Below are 11,837 nucleotides of genomic sequence, written 5' to 3'. Positions count from 1 at the left end.
GGGCCTTTTCTGGTTCCATACAAATTTAAGGACTATTTGTTCCAGTTCTTTGAAAAATGTCCTCGGTATTTTGATCGGGATAGCATTGAAAGTGTAGATTGCTCTGGGTAGTATGGACATTTTAACTATGTTAATTCTTCCAATCCATGAGCATGGAATATTTTTCCATCTTTTTATGTCTTCCTCAATATCTTTCAAAAGTGATCTATAGTTTCTAGGATATAGGTCCTTTACGTCTCTGGTTAAGTTAATTCCAAGGTAACGTATGGTTTTTGGTGTTATTGTAAATGGGATGGATTCCCTAATTTCTCTTTCTTCAGTCTCGTTATTCGTGTATAGAAATGCAACTGATTTCTGGGCATTGATTTTGTATCCTGCCACCTTACTGAATTGTTCTATAACTTCTAATAGTTTGGGAGTGGATTCCTTTGGGTTTTCCATATAGAGTATCATGTCATCTGCAAAGAGAGACAGTTTGACTTCTTCTTTGCCGATTTGGATACCTTTGATCCCTTTTTGTCTTCTGATTGCTGTTGCAAGGACTTCTAGTACTATGTTGAATAATAGTGGCGAGAGTGGGCATCCTTGTCGTGTTCCTGATCTTAAGGGAAAGGCTTCCAGCTTTTCCCCATTGAGAATAATGCTTGCAGTAGGCTTTTCATAGATGGCTTTTATGAGATTGCCCTTGTTTCTGAACCACATCCTTAACTGTGGTCCCTGCCCACTAGCTCCAAGCTGGTTGGTTAGCACCAATCTGTGTTCTAGCCTACAGGAGGGGTGGAGGGAGGATGGGCTAAATAGCTTCCTTATAAAAATATGAGTTAGTATATAGCACTTCTAGTTTGATACCCTCATAGAGCTGAAAGAGATCCTAGCAAAGATAGTCAGCAGCTGGGCTGCAGTCTAACTTCCTCAAATGCCGCTGGAATTCTACAGTTCGAAGTCACAAAGGAAAGGATGAGGCCAAGTTCATTTCAGCATTAACCAGAGGATTTCTTTTGTCTTCTTAATGTTTGTCTATAATTTTTAATTAAAAAATAGGCATGTATTCCACTTAATGATTTTTATAGACACACACACACCTACACACAAACACACAAGGAAGAAAAGAAACTCTCAATGACTTCATTCCATAATAGCTTGTAAAATAAAGACATCTATTACAGGTAGCCACGTGCTCAGTAGATGTTTCACTCTTGTCAGGTTTCTGATTTGAACACCAAAGAGAGAAGGATGGAATGAATTATCTAACAGAACTCATAACCTCAAAATAGTTTCTCTGGAGCTTTCTAATAGAGCAGATTGTTGTCCAGATTTTAGTAATACATACACATACAATACATGTATTTTTATAGCAGATCAGCCTTCTTGAATGCAGTTGCTAGTTTGAGTGCTAAGTTGAGAATATTCACTCAGTGAAGCCCAGCTTATCTCCTGGAAGAATTAGCTGGAATGCTCTAGGTAGCTGTGAGAAGTTGTCCCGAGTTAGAAATTCCCCACAGACAACCCAGAATTTGCTCCATATCATTATTTTGTCTTTGGTTCTTGATCATATGCTTTCTAGTTAGATGGATTGTGACATGTCCCCCTCTGCAGATTAGAAAGAAATATCAAGAGATTCTCCAAAGAATGTGAAAACTTCAGACCTATTTATTTCTGCAATTATAGGCTTTGGCTCTTAGATCAAACCTTATGTTCCTTTCTAAAATTTTAAATCATTGGTGGGTTTTTAAATGTTGCTAATTACCAGAGGCAAGAAAATGTCAAAGTGTTGAAAATATTAAAAGTGAGCAATGTGCTTGCAAAAAAAAAAAATGTTTTCAACTGAATTTCTCAGCTAATGACAATGACAATGTGGGTGTTATTTAGTTGACTATTTTAACTGACAAACACATATGATGCAGTGGCACATGAAACACAAGAAGACTGATGAAATATGAAAGCTTTTGAGTGGAAAACACTGGACATGGATGGGATGGTTTTATAACTGTAGAAAATGTCCACTCAGGGACAAGATAATTGCTCTGTCAATCTAGATCCCGTGGATTTAATAGACTACTTGGGTATTTTCGTTTCTGTGATATCCCCTCCTCCATGATTATGGCAATGACTTTTAAGTAAATAGAACCACTTAATAATTTGATATTAGAGGTCGCTAATGGCAGCCATTTATGGACGTTGTATTGCCTCAAGCTTAAAATGAGAGAGTAATAAAGCTAATAATAATGGCTAATGCTATGGGCCGGGGATGTTTGAAATGCATTACCTATGTCAATTAAATCCTCACAACAGTCCTCTGAGATAGGTACTATTATTAGCCACCTCTTATAGGTGAAAAAATCACTGTTAAATTGCTTTAATAATCTTCCTGGGTTCATGTGTGTTTTAGAAGCACAGTGAGGGTGTGCGTGTGTGCAGGCATGTGTGTGTGTGTGTGCATGTGCTCCTGCTACCGGAGATTATCAGAAAGTAGATTGCAGAAAGAAGAAAATACAATCGACCCTTGAATAACGGGCATTAGGGGCATGAAACCTAACCAAATACCTGAATATAATTTCTGACTCCCCAAAAGCTTAAGTGCTAATGGACTACTGTTGACCAGAAGCCTTACTGATAAAATAAACAGAAGGTTAACATAGATTTTGTATATTATATATATTATATACTGTATTCTTAATAAAGTAAGCTAGATTGCTTTTCAGCCTCTCGGCTAAAATCAAGTGTTTTATCCGTTCTTATCAGTTTAATATCTGAAACGTCCTCAATCCAAGGACAGTATANGGGCCTTTTCTGGTTCCATACAAATTTAAGGACTATTTGTTCCAGTTCTTTGAAAAATGTCCTCGGTATTTTGATCGGGATAGCATTGAAAGTGTAGATTGCTCTGGGTAGTATGGACATTTTAACTATGTTAATTCTTCCAATCCATGAGCATGGAATATTTTTCCATCTTTTTATGTCTTCCTCAATATCTTTCAAAAGTGATCTATAGTTTCTAGGATATAGGTCCTTTACGTCTCTGGTTAAGTTAATTCCAAGGTAACGTATGGTTTTTGGTGTTATTGTAAATGGGATGGATTCCCTAATTTCTCTTTCTTCAGTCTCGTTATTCGTGTATAGAAATGCAACTGATTTCTGGGCATTGATTTTGTATCCTGCCACCTTACTGAATTGTTCTATAACTTCTAATAGTTTGGGAGTGGATTCCTTTGGGTTTTCCATATAGAGTATCATGTCATCTGCAAAGAGAGACAGTTTGACTTCTTCTTTGCCGATTTGGATACCTTTGATCCCTTTTTGTCTTCTGATTGCTGTTGCAAGGACTTCTAGTACTATGTTGAATAATAGTGGCGAGAGTGGGCATCCTTGTCGTGTTCCTGATCTTAAGGGAAAGGCTTCCAGCTTTTCCCCATTGAGAATAATGCTTGCAGTAGGCTTTTCATAGATGGCTTTTATGAGATTGCCCTTGTTTCTGAACCACATCCTTAACTGTGGTCCCTGCCCACTAGCTCCAAGCTGGTTGGTTAGCACCAATCTGTGTTCTAGCCTACAGGAGGGGTGGAGGGAGGATGGGCTAAATAGCTTCCTTATAAAAATATGAGTTAGTATATAGCACTTCTAGTTTGATACCCTCATAGAGCTGAAAGAGATCCTAGCAAAGATAGTCAGCAGCTGGGCTGCAGTCTAACTTCCTCAAATGCCGCTGGAATTCTACAGTTCGAAGTCACAAAGGAAAGGATGAGGCCAAGTTCATTTCAGCATTAACCAGAGGATTTCTTTTGTCTTCTTAATGTTTGTCTATAATTTTTAATTAAAAAATAGGCATGTATTCCACTTAATGATTTTTATAGACACACACACACCTACACACAAACACACAAGGAAGAAAAGAAACTCTCAATGACTTCATTCCATAATAGCTTGTAAAATAAAGACATCTATTACAGGTAGCCACGTGCTCAGTAGATGTTTCACTCTTGTCAGGTTTCTGATTTGAACACCAAAGAGAGAAGGATGGAATGAATTATCTAACAGAACTCATAACCTCAAAATAGTTTCTCTGGAGCTTTCTAATAGAGCAGATTGTTGTCCAGATTTTAGTAATACATACACATACAATACATGTATTTTTATAGCAGATCAGCCTTCTTGAATGCAGTTGCTAGTTTGAGTGCTAAGTTGAGAATATTCACTCAGTGAAGCCCAGCTTATCTCCTGGAAGAATTAGCTGGAATGCTCTAGGTAGCTGTGAGAAGTTGTCCCGAGTTAGAAATTCCCCACAGACAACCCAGAATTTGCTCCATATCATTATTTTGTCTTTGGTTCTTGATCATATGCTTTCTAGTTAGATGGATTGTGACATGTCCCCCTCTGCAGATTAGAAAGAAATATCAAGAGATTCTCCAAAGAATGTGAAAACTTCAGACCTATTTATTTCTGCAATTATAGGCTTTGGCTCTTAGATCAAACCTTATGTTCCTTTCTAAAATTTTAAATCATTGGTGGGTTTTTAAATGTTGCTAATTACCAGAGGCAAGAAAATGTCAAAGTGTTGAAAATATTAAAAGTGAGCAATGTGCTTGCAAAAAAAAAAAATGTTTTCAACTGAATTTCTCAGCTAATGACAATGACAATGTGGGTGTTATTTAGTTGACTATTTTAACTGACAAACACATATGATGCAGTGGCACATGAAACACAAGAAGACTGATGAAATATGAAAGCTTTTGAGTGGAAAACACTGGACATGGATGGGATGGTTTTATAACTGTAGAAAATGTCCACTCAGGGACAAGATAATTGCTCTGTCAATCTAGATCCCGTGGATTTAATAGACTACTTGGGTATTTTCGTTTCTGTGATATCCCCTCCTCCATGATTATGGCAATGACTTTTAAGTAAATAGAACCACTTAATAATTTGATATTAGAGGTCGCTAATGGCAGCCATTTATGGACGTTGTATTGCCTCAAGCTTAAAATGAGAGAGTAATAAAGCTAATAATAATGGCTAATGCTATGGGCCGGGGATGTTTGAAATGCATTACCTATGTCAATTAAATCCTCACAACAGTCCTCTGAGATAGGTACTATTATTAGCCACCTCTTATAGGTGAAAAAATCACTGTTAAATTGCTTTAATAATCTTCCTGGGTTCATGTGTGTTTTAGAAGCACAGTGAGGGTGTGCGTGTGTGCAGGCATGTGTGTGTGTGTGTGTGTGTGCATGTGCTCCTGCTACCGGAGATTATCAGAAAGTAGATTGCAGAAAGAAGAAAATACAATCGACCCTTGAATAACGGGCATTAGGGGCATGAAACCTAACCAAATACCTGAATATAATTTCTGACTCCCCAAAAGCTTAAGTGCTAATGGACTACTGTTGACCAGAAGCCTTACTGATAAAATAAACAGAAGGTTAACATAGATTTTGTATATTATATATATTATATACTGTATTCTTAATAAAGTAAGCTAGATTGCTTTTCAGCCTCTCGGCTAAAATCAAGTGTTTTATCCNTTTCGGCTAAAATCAAGTGTTGTATCTGTTCTTATCAGTTTAATATCTGAAACGTCCTCAATCCAAGGACAGTATACTACATGGATGTTTGGAACAAGGAGATGGAATCGGAGCTTGTTCCGTCCACACCACCCATCGACCTGCTACTGCGTTACTTCTAGGAATGGTGCACCCTCCTCAGGGGATAAAAAAAAGAGTAAGTTAGAGATAAAATAAAATGTTATTTACTGTACTGTCCTGTATTTAGCTCTACCGTAAGTTTACATCAGCTCTGTAAGACAAATCTTTTAGTACCTGCTTCAGTGTTGTCTTCTATGATACAATACACCCTAGATGGTACATGTATTATTAGCACTGGACATCAAAAATGAAAAGATAATGTACAGTATTTGTGTGTGTAAGTTTGGATAAATTTTAACTTTTTATAATATATTGTAGATATTTTATGGCAATCAATGATAAAATAGAATCACATCTGCATGTATTTTATACATTTATGACACACCTAACTTTTTTCTTAATTTTTTCAATATTTATAAGCTATGTGATTCCTCTGCAAGATTTTTCAAACTGTCACAATCTTCAAAAAATTTTTCCAATATACTTATTTAAAAAATGTGCTTATAAGTAGACCCCCACGGTTCAAGCCCATGTTGTTCAAGGGTCACAGGTAGTTGGAGAAATGTCCCAAGAAGTCAGTTATACCCCCAGAGATGTGGTTGCATGGTTGAGGAGCCTTCTGGTAGATGAGGTAGATGGATTACGATGAGCAACAGGCCAGGAATAGGCTTTGGCTTTGTTCAAAAATTACAAGTGATGTCTTCTGGAAAGGAAAAGCATTCTGGTAATTATAATAGAGGAGAAAGAAAAGGAGAAAAGGAGGGAGAAGAAGGAAAAGTAATAGCTAACATTCACTGAGTGCCTACTAGGGGCAGGAGACTTGCTTGTGTTACATTTCTCCATTTACAGATAAGGACACTGAGACACAGGCAGACGAACACCACTGGGTTATGGCCAGGAATTGGCCAAGCAGGGACTCCTGCCCAGTCATCTTGACTTTTGGATAGAACACTTCTGAACACATGGAGGTGTTAGTGAATGGGTGCATGTGAACAAGCAAGGACCGCTCAACACTTAACTCTCCACAAAGCCTTCCTTTGCATTTCTGCACCATGATGATCCCCTCCCTTTGGGACCCTGTGGGACTGTGCCATGCAGGCTGGTCCTTGTTGGATCCGACCCTGCATCTTCTCTAGCTGTTTCACGCATGCATAGCTTTTTTTTTAGCTTCAGCAAGTGATTCTCTAAAAACAGGTGCTCTGTTTTCTTCCATTTCCAGTTTTTGCTGTGCAGACATGCTTCGGCAGTCCTCATTCAACTCTTTAAGAAGGCATGGTGAAGTAAGGTGATGGTAGTTATATGCAGGTTGGGGCAGGTGAAGTGACGCATCAGTTCTCTGTTCCACTTATGATTACTGGGACAAGTTCTGTAGACTCCTCTCCCCCTGCCTGTGCTCACGGTACTCGCTTGGCATGAACTCTGTTCATCCTGCCAGTGTTCTTCAACGTCGATCCTGAATGTTGCATTGCCCAGGCAGGTGAATTAATCTCTCCCTCTGCTGTCCTTCCAAATTATAAAGAATGCTTACTTCTGGCTTCCTTTTGTTTTTGCCTCCTCCTCTTTAAAGACAGTGTCCATTTATTATTTCCCCTGGGGTCTGTCATACTCCTGGCATCCTGCCTTTGCACACACTCCTGGCTTTGCCTGGAAATACCTCACATATCCGCATGGCTCACTTTTTCACTGATGCAAGCATCTCATCAGAGAGACCTTGTGTGCTCCTGTAAGGAGAAAACGTCCCAAGGAAATGCAAGTTCTGAGTTCCAGCACTGGGAGTGTAGAAGAAAATGTAAGGGGTACAGCAAGGGCAGCAACCACACTGATGCCACCATGCTACCTACAAGAGTCCCCCAGCTGCCTCGTTTTGTTTTGTTTTGTTTTTTAAAGATTTTATTTATTTATTTGACAGAAAGAGAGACAACCAGCGAGAGAGGGAACACAAACAGGGGGAGTGGGAGAGGAAGAAGTAGGCTCCCAGCGGGGCAAGGAGCCTGATGCAGGGTTCGATCCCAGAACTCTGGGATCACGCCCTGAGCCGAAGGTAGACGCTTAACGACTGAGCCACCCAGGTGCCCTGGTTTGTTTCTTTTAAAGATCTTATTTATTTATTTGAGAGAGAGACAGAGAGACCACGAGCTGGGGGAGGGGCAGAGGGAGAGGGACAAGAGACCCCCCTCTGAGCAGGGAGCCCAATGCAGCCAGGGCCCTGAGATCACAACCCAAGATGAAATCAGATGATTAACCGGGCTGAGCCACCCAGGTGCCGCCCAGCTGCCTCCAACTCACTGGGTTGAGCTTCATGGCAGGTGTCTGCTCTGGTGTTTGCTACCTCCTCTGGAGCTTCCTGGGTGTTATCTGAAACTGATCCCCACATGCAGAGGGCAGAGAGAGACCAAAGAAAAGCAGCTAATCCATGTTGGCAGCTCGATTCAGCAAGAAAACTTACATTTGAGGCTTGTCTTGGGGGCTGCAAGCCAGATGAGTAGATTTCTGCACCCACCCTCCCAACTGTAAAAGTTTATAGAGAGGCCTTAGCTGGGTTCAGTCACACACACTGTGCAGGTGTTCTCAGCACTGCATCACCATCTCGAGGCTGTGTCCCTCCCTGGAGCAGCTTCTGGGACTGGAGAAGCAACTGAAACCCACAGCCCAAGGACAGGGACATTTGTATAAGTTTAGGTTTTGTTGTCTTTTTCCCTAGATTTCATACGCCTTCCAACAGAGCAAGTGAGTGCACTGACTTTGTTTAATTCCCTGTGGTGCTGTCAGCACAGCATCTGGCACATAGTAGGTGCTGCTATTACATGAAGCAGTGAATAAATATGTGTAGGGATTAATTGACCGCCTTGTTTTCTTAAATGTTTATTTAAAAATAAAGTGTGGTTCTGGGGCACCTGGGTGGCACAGTCAGTTAAGCATCTGCCTTCAGTTCAGGTCATGATCCTGGGGTCCCCGGATCAAGTCCTGCATCTGGATCCCTGCTCAGTGGGGAGTCTGTTCTGCCTCTGGCCCTCCCTGCTCTCATGCTTTCTCTCTTACTCTCTCTCCCAAATAAACAAATAAAATCTTNCTGCATCTGGATCCCTGCTCAGTGGGGAGTCTGTTCTGCCTCTGGCCCTCCCTGCTCTCATGCTTTCTCTCTCACTCTCTCTCCCAAATAAACAAATAAAATCTTAAAAAAAAAAAACAAAGTGTGGTTTTGGGATGTCTTTTAGTGCGTTATTTGTTCAATACTGTATTTCAAAGATTCTATTTTTTAATGTGTGGTAGGGCCTCATTAACTGATTGTGTTTGCAAATGACCTTAGGTTAGGCAGCTGTCCCTTAGCTGTGACAACCCTTGCTCAGTAGCATTTTTATTATGTTTATCAGTATATTTCCTATTTTTCAATAATGTAGAGAATCTGTATGTCAAACACTTCTTTATTTCAACAAATTTGGGGAAACCAACAACCGACTCTATTCTCTCTCTCTTTCTCTCCCCCCGTCTCTCTCATCATCTATCACGTGTACACACATATGCGTGCAGTGGTCATGGCCGCATAAGATGTCAGCAAAGGCAAGATCCTCAGATATAGACGTTTTGGTTTATAGCAAATTGAGTCACAAGTGTGTTTGTGGTGCATTCAAGATCATGTTGCAAAACAGTGGCAGAGCAGGGCTGAAATCCAGATTGCCTGCCTTCTGGAGAGACATTCTTTCTGCCACACAGCACAGCCTCCTTTCATGAACTGCTGTATCCTAGGGCAAAGCTACGTTCCTTTCGCATGGCATGGCTCTTATAAGATGAGCCTTTTAAATGTTAGTTAATTCCCCAAGTGAACAACTGAGCTTGAGTGATATGATTATTCCCTCTACGTACACGAAGGGAGACATCTGCGCGAGGCCGAAGAATTGGCCATAGGTCACAAGAATGATTTGCTTGAATTCGAAGCCTTCCTTGGATATTGGAACAGCCCTTTCTTGTGGCTCAGAGAACAAAAAGTTATGCAAATCAGAGAGCTGTGTTCTGACTTCAGCCCATCTGGACCCTGATTACATGGAAGCAATTTCCTTTTAATCCTTATTCGAGCATGTGCTTCCTCTCTTGACACTTGACCCATTGCTACACTAGGTCAATTCAGCTTGAGTGATTTGCTTCCACTTAATGGACTTCATTTTTGCCTAGATTGACTGGATATTTTGCATTTACCTTCATCAACATAGGAGAAGTTAGTTTTGGAGTGGAGACATTAAAATCAATGTGTTATTATAGGGTGTTGAATTACAGTAACCCACGGAAATTGTCATATAATTGTTGCTCCTCCTACAGCCTACTTTCTCCCTTTCTAAAACAAAACATGAGGAAAGCTCAAGCACCCTGATGGCTATATTTTTGTTTCCAGAGCCAGAAGCACCAAACTTAAAGACTAGCACCCAGACTACCCAGGTGGCAAATGCCACAAGCTTCACTCAGGGCATAAAGGTTGCTGAGGCATGTGAATGTGCTGGCCTGACAGGGGCACATGGTTCTCCTGGAGGTGTGCAGCCACTGCAAAGCCACAATGAGGCTTAGTCTGCTAGAATAGGCAACGATGGATTTCAACAGATCATCTCCAAAATTTCCTTGATAGAGTATGTATGGGCATTTCTATTTGTATACAATTTCAATGTTGGGAAGTAGGTCAGTGATTGCAAATTTCCTGCCTTAATCCGTGGACAGAAGGTTTTGAGACTGTGAGTGTGTGTGTGGGTGTGGGTATATTTCTGAAAGAGGCAATGGGTGCTCGAGAGACAGACAGAAAGATGGTGACAGAGCGACAAAGAGAGAAACACAAATCTTTCTGTTGGAACCTTGGTTGGCCCAACAAACTCACTTTGCCTAACTGGGTCACTTTATTATTTCCTCTCACCCTACCTTGGGCTTATTCAGTTATGCTTTTATTAAATCTTTGAAACAAATGCTTAGCTCATTGCTTTCCAAACTCTCNCCTACCTTGGGCTTATTCAGTTATGCTTTTATTAAATCTTTGAAACAAATGCTTAGCTCATTGCTTTCCAAAGTCTCCCTTCCGCCCACCAAGATAGGCCTTCAAAAGCATCTATGCATTCTCTACCGCCATGTTCTTAATTATTGAGGCTGACCAGTCACCTCCAAATGTTCACAGAGGTGGGGGCTGATATAGGCCAGCAATGGTCCGGGCCAGCCAGATTTGCTCAGTGTCATTTTGGTAATCCCTTCTCTGGCCTCAGTGCTCTTGAACAATGGGGTTGGTGTCCAATTCTTCCTGATACATTGGCTCCATCCCATAGATGCCCACCACAGAAAAAAGCAACAGCAACAACTATGACTCCAGGTTGCCATGTCTGGTCTTGGAGGTTGCGTACTGCACAACTCCAGGGAGTAACAGGCATCTCATAGCTTTCAGAAATTTGTATGTTTATTCCAAGAAATTTTCAGCTGATAGGGAGTGAAATGTTCAGAGGAAGTGGTGCTTCTTTCAAATTTGTACAACATCACCAGACGGGATGGCAGCGGGGCTGCTTTCTTTGAGCAGGAGAAGCTCTGAAAGCTCACCCTTGCCCTCTGGCTCCATAATGGTCTTCAGCCAGCAGCCTTAACTCACCTATGAACCAAAATGAGAAGCCCCTCTGACCCCAGTCTTTCCCTTCCTGCCCTGGCTNAAGCTCTGAAAGCTCACCCTTGCCCTCTGGCTCCATAATGGTCTTCAGCCAGCAGCCTTAACTCACCTATGACCCAAAATGAGAAGCCCCTCTGACCCCAGTCTTTCCCTTCCTGCCCTGGCAGGACTTTGCCTCTGCTGTAGGTGGTGATGGTCCCAACCCCCATATTCTCCTGCCAGACACATGCACGTGAAAACACTGCTCTTCCTGTTCTGTATTGCATGTAAATAATGCAAGCCCATCCCAGCTTTGCCCCGTGGTTCCAGCACGAGGTTTTGACAGAGTCGCATTTGCTTTAGCTTTCCTTTGAAAGTGCCCAGTGCACATTGTCCTTGCTGTTTGGTCCTCTCCTCTCTCTTCTTGGCACTTCTGGACCACTACAACCATATCTACTCCCAAAATACAGTGCGGCCTGAGTTGTGGAGGACAGTCTAAGTCCACAAATCCACAGGGTAGGGGCATTTGTCCATGCTTGCACATTCTCCTTTCTTCCTGGGCTGGCTTGACTCCCACTCTTTCAAAACCAGTAGGCATA

The 11,837-nt window shown here is 41.3% G+C and overlaps 2 non-coding genes across 2 annotated transcripts; both read left to right on the top strand.

Moving 5' to 3' along the window:
• The first annotated feature begins 2,690 nt into the window (after window positions 1–2,690).
• LOC117802144 lies at window positions 2,691–2,876 on the top strand. The gene has a single exon (XR_004625194.1). It is a non-coding gene; the product is annotated as a U2 spliceosomal RNA (small nuclear RNA).
• Window positions 2,877–5,505: 2,629 nt separating this feature from the next.
• On the top strand, window positions 5,506–5,696 carry LOC117802143. Its single transcript, XR_004625193.1, has one exon. It is a non-coding gene; the product is annotated as a U2 spliceosomal RNA (small nuclear RNA).
• The last annotated feature ends 6,141 nt before the right edge of the window (window positions 5,697–11,837 follow it).

This window comes from Ailuropoda melanoleuca, chromosome 4 (genome assembly GCF_002007445.2).
Source record: "Ailuropoda melanoleuca isolate Jingjing chromosome 4, ASM200744v2, whole genome shotgun sequence".
Classification (NCBI taxonomy): Eukaryota; Metazoa; Chordata; class Mammalia; order Carnivora; family Ursidae; genus Ailuropoda; species Ailuropoda melanoleuca.
Note: the sequence above shows the minus strand (reverse complement) of the source record. Positions and strands in the feature narration are given on the sequence as shown.